We start from the raw sequence: 10413 nt of genomic DNA on the forward strand, positions 1-10413 counted from the left end.
TTACTATGAGCCGGCGTTGACTCGATGTCATTGAGTTCGGTTTGGCTTGTATACATGTAGATATCTTGTAGCTCGCAGAGTGACACAAATGGTTGGTTCTTGCCTACTAACCTAAAGGTTGCTAATTTGAACTCAAGCAATGGTACCATGTAGGAAGTTCTGGAAATCTGCTTCTGTAAAGATGACAAATAAGAAAAGCCACTGAAGCACACTTCTACTCTTCTACACATGGAGTCATCATGAGTCAGAATCAACTTAAAAGCAATAATTTTTTTTGTTTTTGATGACACCATATATCCATATTTATATCTTCATCCATATTCACTTCATAGCATGCAGAATGTTTGCCTCACTTAAAAAATGATCACACCTACAGGTTAGCCTTTTTGGTGAAATGATCACATCAATACTTGCCTTTGTAAGCTGCTCATAAAATATTTCAGAATTTTATAAACAAACAGTTGATTTTATTATAGAAGGAAGACACGATTTAGAACATCACACAAGGAGCCAGATTTCAAATGAAAGAAAATACACAGAATCCTGTAACTGCAGCAGAAGGTCCAAGACAATCTGAAGAAAGCCCAGAAGGTGAGTTTTCTGCAGGAAGGAACTTGATAGGTCTGCTTATTCACGTATCTCTAGTACTTAGCACAGCATCTGACGTATAGTTGTTACTTCATTACAAATATATATGCTAAATACAAAATTGCAGAAATGAACTCTAAAACTGGCAATGTGGTGTATTGGTAGAAAGAGTAAAATTGGGTGAATTAATTTAGAGTGCTAACTTCAATACCTCCTGGTTACGTAATTTTGGACTTTGGACTCCACTGCCTCTGACGACACAATGACAATCTTGGAGCAGGGGTTGTTAACACCAAGTGACTAAGCATAATACGAAAGCAGTCATGACCATACATATTGTGCGGCAACTCCGTGCAGTGCAGTCTCTAAGAGTCGATTTATAATTCCCAGTTTATTTCCATTCCCTAGCAAGTAGTGTTATCTTTGTATTGTGGAAAGAATTGCCTAAGTCTCCTGTGTTCATAAGTTTTACTTAATGTTTTCACTCTTGAAGTGAGGATGGATCTCCCTTCAGTCAAACTTCCATCCTCAGCCACATGCTAACACATGCGCAGAACATAGGTAAGTCCGCCTTTAAAGCCAAATCAAAAATATGTGAAAGTGCGTTGGGAAGATATAGAGAATATCTGAACTAGGACACTCTTATCAACTTGGTTTCCTATCCCGTTCAGATGAATTAGAACAGTCATCGAGCAGGTTTGCCTGATTCTGAACCGTGTAGCAGGCTCAGGTTTCACTTACAGCCTGCTACAAAGATGGCAGGACAAGAAAGCAGCAGTAAGAAGCCCAAATGATATGAAATCACTCTTTCCTGCAGTCCTGGGAATAAAAGAGAAAAGGAAATTCAAGAACTTGAAGACGGTGCCAGAAATTCCATTTCGGAAGGCGGATACACTATCTTCAAAGGAGCCAGCGCCTCCCCCTCTCCTTGTTTTGATATACAGCCCATCACCAACTTGTTCAAACTATTTCTCATCGTATGCAACAACCTAAGGAGCAGATCCCAACTCATTCTGGGGAAATGCCACATCTCTTGGAGCAAGTGAGGAAAGGACATGTTAATGTTATTGCAACATTAACAAAAATGAGTTAGCCTGGGGGGAAAAGGGCTAAAGAGGTAAAATATTATAAACGAACATTCCTTCTTCGGCGTCTTAGAGGGAGAAGGAAAGAATTTGAGGCCAGATAAGCAGTGCGAGCCAGAAGATAGCTATAGCTCTTTAGAGTCTGAAGGCTCTGGGAGCAGGATGGGGGAGGCTAAGCTGGAGGAGGAGAGCAGGGCTGGTCCAAGGAGTGGAGGGGAAATGTGTGGGGTTAGTCTTTTGAGGCTGAGGGGTGAGAAAAGGGAAAGAGAAATGAGGAGGCAGCCAGAGAAGGTGTTTGGGCTTCTTGAGAATATCAGATTTCTTTCTGAGAACAATGGGTCGACAGGCAGAGGGACAGATTCTAAATCAAGTAGAAACTAGATCTAGGATGGTCCAGAGGGGCCTTGCTACCAGGAATCCTCTCTCTCCAGGAAGACTAGGTCAGCGATGTCTGCTCGGTCCATATCCGTAAAAAACCTATTTACAAACTTGTGAGATGCAAGGCACACTACACAGGGATGCTAAATGTGGGGGTTGATTAAAGAGTTGATGAGAACTACTCTCAAGAATTGAGAAATCGGGGAAAGCAAGATACGAAATTACAAATAAAACTGGGTGCTGATTCTGCATGAGTGGGAGAAAGTTCTCGGAAGGGAACATGTGGGGAATTTGGCTGTGATGAGCCAGAGCTGTTCTCCGTGAGCTCAAGAGAAATTCACAGAATTCCAGAGGACGCATAATGAGGCTGCAAGCCAGGACCAGGGGACCCCATCAGATTCACATCTTTCACTAACTATTCAAGGCATTGGAAAGATTTTGAGTCTGTTTTTCTCATCTGCTTGAAAAAGCTGAACTGTGGCATGACAGTCCTTTTACTGTTAGATTAAGGAAAATATCTATTTCTTTTCTTTTTCAGCCCCCAGGAATCAGGATGTCTCCTCTGTACTTTCAGCAGCAATTGCTAGGATATCTTTGCTGTTTCATTTCTAACTCTCAGCTCTTCAAGCTGGTAGCTGTCTCAGTAGATCAAGCCTAAAGCTCCTTTTATTTGCCTAACTTTAGTCAATGTCCTAACGAAACGTCTCTAAGCTACGATTCTGAAGATGAACAATGGCCTGGACTTCCTAGTACATGTATTCTTCTTGTGACTTCAAATAAGGTCCATTGCAGAGTTCTGGAGATGGTTGGTTGGGTTCCTGAGACCACAATGATAAGTCAACGTACAAGCTGTTCTTATGCGTGACTGCATTTTATCCTCCAAGCCGTCCTATGAAGTTGACAGGTACATTTATTATATTTTGCAAATAAGGAAATTGAGACACAGAGAGAGTCAATAACTTCCTCAAGATCAAATACTAAAGCTGAGTAACACCAGAACCAGTGAAATCAAGGCATATTAAAACATATGAAAGTCAGAACCTGTGTAGAGGGGGAAAAAGAAACCTGTCAGAGAAGGAAAACTCAAATATTTTCTACTACTAAAGTAACAGAAATTGCTTGACTGCACTCTCTCAAAGTGATTTGCAGAATGCAGAGGAAAGTGGATTATTGCAGGTGCAATTAGGTTAAAAATAAATACTTTTTCATGTTTTTTCCTCTTGACCGAATTAAAATTCCATTCCCTTAAAACAAGAGCACCTTGCTCAGATAAACAGTCATTCCATGATACCCACCTTCCCGACATAATCACTGAAGACAAACGTGTGCATAAGTAAACGTGGTGAAGAAAGCTGATGTTGTCAGGCTATCAAAAGATATAGTGTCTGGGGTCTTAAAGGCTTGAAGGTAAACAAGCGGCCATCTAGCTCAGATGCAACAAAGCCCACAGAAAAGCACACCAGCCTGTGTGATCACGAGGTGCTGAAGGGATCAGATAGCAGACACCAAGGAACAAAAACCATCATGGTGTGATCACCTTCCCCACATAAACGCTGAAGACGAACGTGTGCATAAGTAAGTGTGCCGAAGAAAGCTGATGGTGTTCAGCTATCGAGAGATACAGTGTCTGGGGTCTTAAAGGCTTGAAAGTAAACAAGCGGCCATCTAGCCCAGAAGCAACAAAGCCCACATGGAAGCAGCACACCACCCTGTGTGATCATGAAGGGCCGAGGGGACCAAGTTTCAAGCACCAAAGGCAGCGGGAGGAGGGGAGGAAGGAGTCATATAATCATGAATGAAGGGAGCACATGATGGGGACCCAATGCCCATCTGTACACAACTGGACATCCCTTGCAGAGGAGTAGTGGGGAGGAGATGAGTCACTCAGGGTTTCGTGTAGCAACAATGAAACTCAAAACCTGCCTCTAGTTCTTAAATGCTTCCTACCCCCAACTATCATGATCCCAATTCTACCTTGCAAACCTGGTTAGACCAGAGGGTGCACAGTGGTGCAGATGGGAACTGGAAACGCAGGGAATCCTGGACAGATGAACCCCTCAGGATCAGTAGTGAGAGTGGTGATACCAGGAGGGAAGGGACAAAAAAAGGAGGAACTGATCACAAGGATCTACATATAACCTCCTCCCTGGGGGATGGACAACAGAAAAGTGGATGAAGGAAGACGCATGCCGGGAAGTGTAAGATAAGATAAAATAATAATTTATAATTTATCAAGGGTTCATGGGGGAGCAGGGAGCGGGGATGGAGGGGGAGAAGAAAAGGAAAGTGAGGAGCTGATTCCAGGAACCAAAGCGGAAAGCGAGTTTTGAGAATGATGAGGGCAACGAATGTATAAGTGTGCTTTACACAACTGATGTATGTGTGGATTGTTGTATGAGCCCCAATAAAATGATTTTTAAAAATTGCACTAAATTTTAATATTTCCTTTTTCTTTCTGTCTGAGCTTTTTCTCTGTTTTACTTTCTTGTTGTTGGGGTTTTTGGGTTCTTTTGCTTGTTTTTATTTGTACGTTTTTCTGCGTATGAAATCCAAGATATGTGACACTATAAAGACAGCAACTGCGTTAAGGTTTCTTGGGAGCTACGGCAGGGGGTTTGAGGGGTCCTGCAGGGCTAATAACAATGAGTCCAGGGAAGAAGAGCATGTTCTAAAATGGATGGTGTTGATGATGATATAACTGCTTTAATATAATTGAACAACTGAATTCTATGGATGTGAATTATATACCAATTAAACAGTTTAAAATACAACATAAAAAAATGAAAGTATTACTTTTTAAAAGCGATGAACTTCCTTGCTACAACACAACGATGAGAAATACAACTTTCCTCTAGTTCCCAAATGCCCCCGACCCCCCGCGCCCACTATCATCATCCGAATTCATCCTTGCAAGTCTGGCTAGACCAGAGGATGTACACTGGTACAGATAGGAACTGGACACAGAGAATTCAGCGTGGATGATCCCTTCAGGACCAGCGATGTGAAGGGTGATATTGGGAGCATAGAGGGAGGGAGGGTTGGAAAGGGGGAACTGATCACAAGGATCTACATGTGACCTCCTCCCTGGGGGACGGACAACAGAAAAGGGGGTGAAGGGAGACATTGGACAAAATAATAATTTATAAATTATCAAGGGTTCATGAGGAAGGGAAGATTGGGGAGGGATTGGAAAAAATGAGGACCTGAGGACCTGATGCCAGGGGTTTAAGTGGAGAGCAAATGTTTTGAGAATGATGAGGGCAATGAATGTACACATGTACTTTACACAATTGATGAACGTATGGATTGTGATAAGAGTTGTATGAGCCCCTAATTAAAAAAAATAAAGATGACAACCCAGAAAAAGGGGGAAAAAAGTGATGAACTTCCAAGATGTGGACAAACAAGGCAGTCCATTGAGTTGTGGCTCTCTCAGGTTTCACAATTACAACTTGTTGATGTTGATTCAGTGCAAAATAGGATGACCAAGGACTATGGACTTGGATCATGGATTCTATGGACTCTACATTACGCATGTCTAAAAGTGCTTTCACCATATTACAGGCATTTAACTGTAATCTCAGAGTAGTTCATAGTCATCTATATAGAAACAGCACATTTATATATTATTTGTTTAATAGAGCGGTGGTTCTATCTTTTATCACAGCATGCTCAGTATCTACCTAGGACGAGGTGCATCATGGAAATGTTGCACAGATTTGTTAAAGGAGTCATTACATTAGGATCAATTAATATTCTTATGAATCACGTATTGTGTGTCTATTATGACCTTTAGCTACTGATCCAAAGTTTGACAGTGTGAGCCCACATAGACACGCCTTAGGAGAAAGGTCTAGGGATCTACTTCCAAAAATCCAATAATTGGAAACCCTATGAGTATAGCTCTATCCTGACACACAGGCTGTCCCCATGAGTTGCAATCAACTTGCTGGCAACTGGTTTAATTATAAAATTGGTTATATGATAAACATGGGGAATATTAAATGGAATTGGTCATAATTCCTGTCTTTAAAATGCTCACCAGTCTGTTTGAAAAACCAGATAAGTTAATGGAGATACTCAATGGAATACAATGACCTTTGACACAACGATGCATTTGTTCTTACAGGAATGTGAAGACCTAAAATATACTGTCTGAGGTTTCCGCAAAGCCTTCCTAACGTGGTTTTAAAGAGAAGCAAGCAGGCATAGGGAAGGCCTGAGGCATAGTGGGGAACTAACTGTATGGTCAGTGGTTCATATCCACCAGCTGCTTAAAGAAGACAATGCTTTATGCTTCTGTAAAGATTTACTGCCTTAGAAATCCAAAGGGTTAGCTCTGCCCTGTCCTATAGGACCACAATGGTTCACAATGGATTCAATGGGATTAAATTTTTATTTGTAATTGTTATCAAGGCATAGAAATATCATCATCGGAATTGCAGTTTTGAGTGATTAGGTGTGCATACAGAATACATTATGAGTAAAGATCCATTTTAAAAAATACTGAAAAAGAAACCAGAAGCCAAACTTTAAGGGAAATAAAGATCAGAACATGAATGCTACCCCAAAGACCATGGGAAGTCAGTGATACGTCACAAGCAAGTGGTAATTGCACTACTATACAAGATAATAAGGTGTTAATGAGCCTGGGTGCAGAGTGGTTATGCTTTAGGCTGTGATGGCAAGGTCGCCAAATCAAAACCACCAACTTCTCCATGGGAGAAAGGTGAGATTTTCTACTGTAAATGGTTACAGTCTCAGAAATGGAAAGCCTATTCCTGCTTCATGTTCTCCTGTTTATCCGGAAGCTCCACTGAAACCTGTCCACTTCTGCCCTGTCCAGATGATCGCTGAGTCAGCTTTAACACGCTGGCAGTAAGCTTTGTTTGTGGGTATAAAGACCTTAGTACCTCATCCAATGAGCTGTCAATGTGTAATCTGGTAAATGACTAGCAAGTGGAAAAGTGAAGACGAAAAACTTTTCAGGAGTGGTGTAGAAATTACAGCATGTGTAAAGAAGCAAAGAGCTCGACTGGGGAATATAAAAGATCATCAAAATATTAATGATCCAACTATGGCTAAAAACCAAAAAGTCATTCTGGGTCAAATTGCACACAAACCCCAGCTCTTTCAAAGAGTTCTTTGATAACTCAGACAACTTATTTAAGCCCCGGGTACCAGGGTCTCCCTGGGGCACAAAGAACAAGCACCTGACTACGAACTGGCTTCCTGTTTGATGATCCACCCAAGAGCACCGGAGAGAAAAACTAGTGATTGCTCCTGTAAACATCGCTGCCCAGGAAACCCGATGGGGCAGGTTTATTCTGCAGAGGTGAGCTGCAAATAAACCTGACAGTACCTAATAACTACAGAAGGCACTGACGATTCTGTTAGTGGCCAGGTGAAGCTGAGATAAAAATTCAATTAGAAACCAGGTAAAATGCCCAGTTAAAAATAAAAATAAAGCTTGGTACATATTTTACTAACCAAACATTGTCAACAAGTATAAATATCTCATGCTTTAAATAAACATCAAAGAAGTTAAATAATCCTTCATCCTTCCCACAGCCTTGCCTAGCTGCCTCACTTTGGATGATGGGCTAAGCCTAAAATATTGATGATTATGAGTTCCTTATCATTATGTAACAACTTTCAATTTTGTTAGATTCACTCTTCATACATCAGTGGGATATTGTTCAGCAGTTCTGCTGGATTCAACAGAAGATTTGGCCTTGGGGACATTGCGGATGACATCAGGTGGATCTTGTCTGAGAGCAGAGAATACCAGAAATATTTTTAGTTGGGTGTCGTTGACTATGCAAGGGCATTCTCTTGTGTGGACCATAAAAATCTATGGAAAGCTCTTAGAATGTGAATTCCAGAATACTCCCTGTGTTCATGTGAAATCTGACCAAGGAACAAGTAGACAAAGGAATATTACCCCACCTAAAATCTGGAAAACTGTGCATTAGCTCTTTTCCTTGTACTTATCAACCAGTGTGCTGACCAAATAATTTGAAATACTGGACTCCACGAGGGAGAACATTACACTGGGATTTAAGGAAGGCTTATTCAACAGCCTGAAGAAAATGCAGGTGATACAACCTTGCTTGCTGAAAGTGAGGAGGACTTGAATTAACAGCTGTTAATACGGGTCGCATCTCACAGAAAAAGGAATCAAAATCCTCACTACTGGACAAATTTCAACTGAGACCCTGCTGTGGATAAGCATTCTCAAGCATGTTTTGACACCAAGCAATGCTAGGTGTGGGACAATGAAAGACTGCTTGGCCCCCTATCATGTTTATCGTGAGTGCATCAACATTTACTCAAATGCACCACGTGCATCGCTGTTGTTATTGCGATCATCTCTGGATATGCTCAGAATGATACTTTGATGCTCACCGATGGTCTGTTTGAAAGCCAGCGTCTATATTTGTCCTGACTGGTCATAATTAGCTTCTTCAGCATCTCATTACAAATGTGTAATCAATTTGATTCTTGGGCATTTCATTAGTTGCTGTCACAGGTATAGTCACAATTGGTGTTGTTAAAAAATGATTTTCACTGAATAAATCACTTATCTTAGAAAACTCTATTATGTAATATCCCTTCACCAATGTCACATTCTGCAACTACTGTTGAGGCTTCTAAGTCTTCATCTCTCCCACTTGTATGTCAGTTTGCTTTGTGTGGTGGTTTGTGTTTTGCTAGGACACTGGAAGCTGAGTCACTGTTATTTTCAAGAACTAGTAAGGTCGCACAGAATGGACAGGTTTCAGTGGAGCTTCCGGATAAAGAGGAGAATATGAAGAAGGAATGGGTTTTCCATTTCTGAGGAATTAGCCACTGAAAACCTTATAAATAGCAGCAAAACACTTTGATACACTGACAACCTCATCTCTTGCAGCAGAGCCTTGTCAGAGATAGTACCAACGACAAGCTCCTCAGATAAAAAAAAGGCCCTCAAATAATGATGGAGGAAGAGCTGCGTCCTTTAAGTAAAGCCAAGCATACAGACATGGATAGAGGAAATCCTGGAAGGAAATAAAGCCATTGGGACATTCATTTGCAGGTGAGGAAGCCCCCCCCCAAATAAAAGAAATGGCTACAAATACCATCCAATTGGAACTTGGAATGTGCAAAAGTATGAATTGAGGAATATCCGAAATTGTCAAAAATGAAATGTCTGAGGCATTCGTGAGCAGAAATTGACTTGTTTTGACCATTTAAAATGAGAAAGATCACATGGTTTACTATGCTGGGAGTGACAGAGGTAAGAGGTATGGTGTTAAATTCATCATCAAAAGGGGTATTTTAAGATGTATCTCGAAGTACAATGTTCTGTGACAGAATGATATGTATCCACATACAAAGAGATACAGTCAATGCAACTAATATTCAACTTATGCACCAAATGCTAAAGCTAGGGATGCTGAAACTGAAGAATTTTACCACCATATTCAGTCTGAAATTGATCAAAGATGCAATCAATATGAATTAATAAATATTGGCAATTAGAATACAAAAGTTGGAAACAAAGAGAAAGGACCAGTAGTTGGAAAAGATGGCCTTGGTGATAAAAAAAAAAAGCTAAAGACCACGTTGGCCTTTTGCAAGACCAACAACTTCTCATTACAAATACATTTTTCAACAACACAAATGGTGATGATAGATATAGACTCCTCCCAATGGAATCCACAGAAACCAATTGACTATATATATGGGAAGTGACAATAGAGAGGTTCAACTTTACCCCTAAAACTAGACCCAAATGTGCAATTGCTCATATGCAAGTTCAAATTGAAGCAGAAGAAAATTAAAACAAGTAGTCCACGAGAACCAAAATCGAATCTGGAGTATATCCCACCTGAAATTCTAGCCCTTCACAAAAGCAGATTTGACCTATTGAACACTATTGAGAGAACTTATGAGCCGTGGATGACATCAAGTCCATCATGAACGTAGGAAGTTAAAAGTCATTAAAGAGACAGGAAAGAAGGAAAATATCCAAGTGAATGGCTGAAGAGACCGTGACATTTTCTCCTTGAAAGCAGAAGAGTTAAGGCAAGAAGAAGAAATGTTAAAGTAAATGAGCTGAACAGAAAGTTTCAAAGGTCAGCTCAAGATGACACAGTACAACATATGCAATGACTTAGAGGTAGGAAACCAAAAGGGAAAGACACACTCAGCATATCTTAAACTCAAAGAACTCAAGAAAAAAATAAAGGTGTGAACTCCAGCATTAAGATTCTGTGGGCAAAATATTGAATGATGCCAGAAGTATCGAAAGAAGATGGAAAGGATATAGAGTCAGTGTATCAAAAAGATCTTGCTGACATTCAACTAATTCAAGAAA

Source organism: Tenrec ecaudatus, chromosome 8, assembly GCF_050624435.1.
Source record: "Tenrec ecaudatus isolate mTenEca1 chromosome 8, mTenEca1.hap1, whole genome shotgun sequence".
Lineage (NCBI taxonomy): Eukaryota > Metazoa > Chordata > Mammalia > Afrosoricida > Tenrecidae > Tenrec > Tenrec ecaudatus.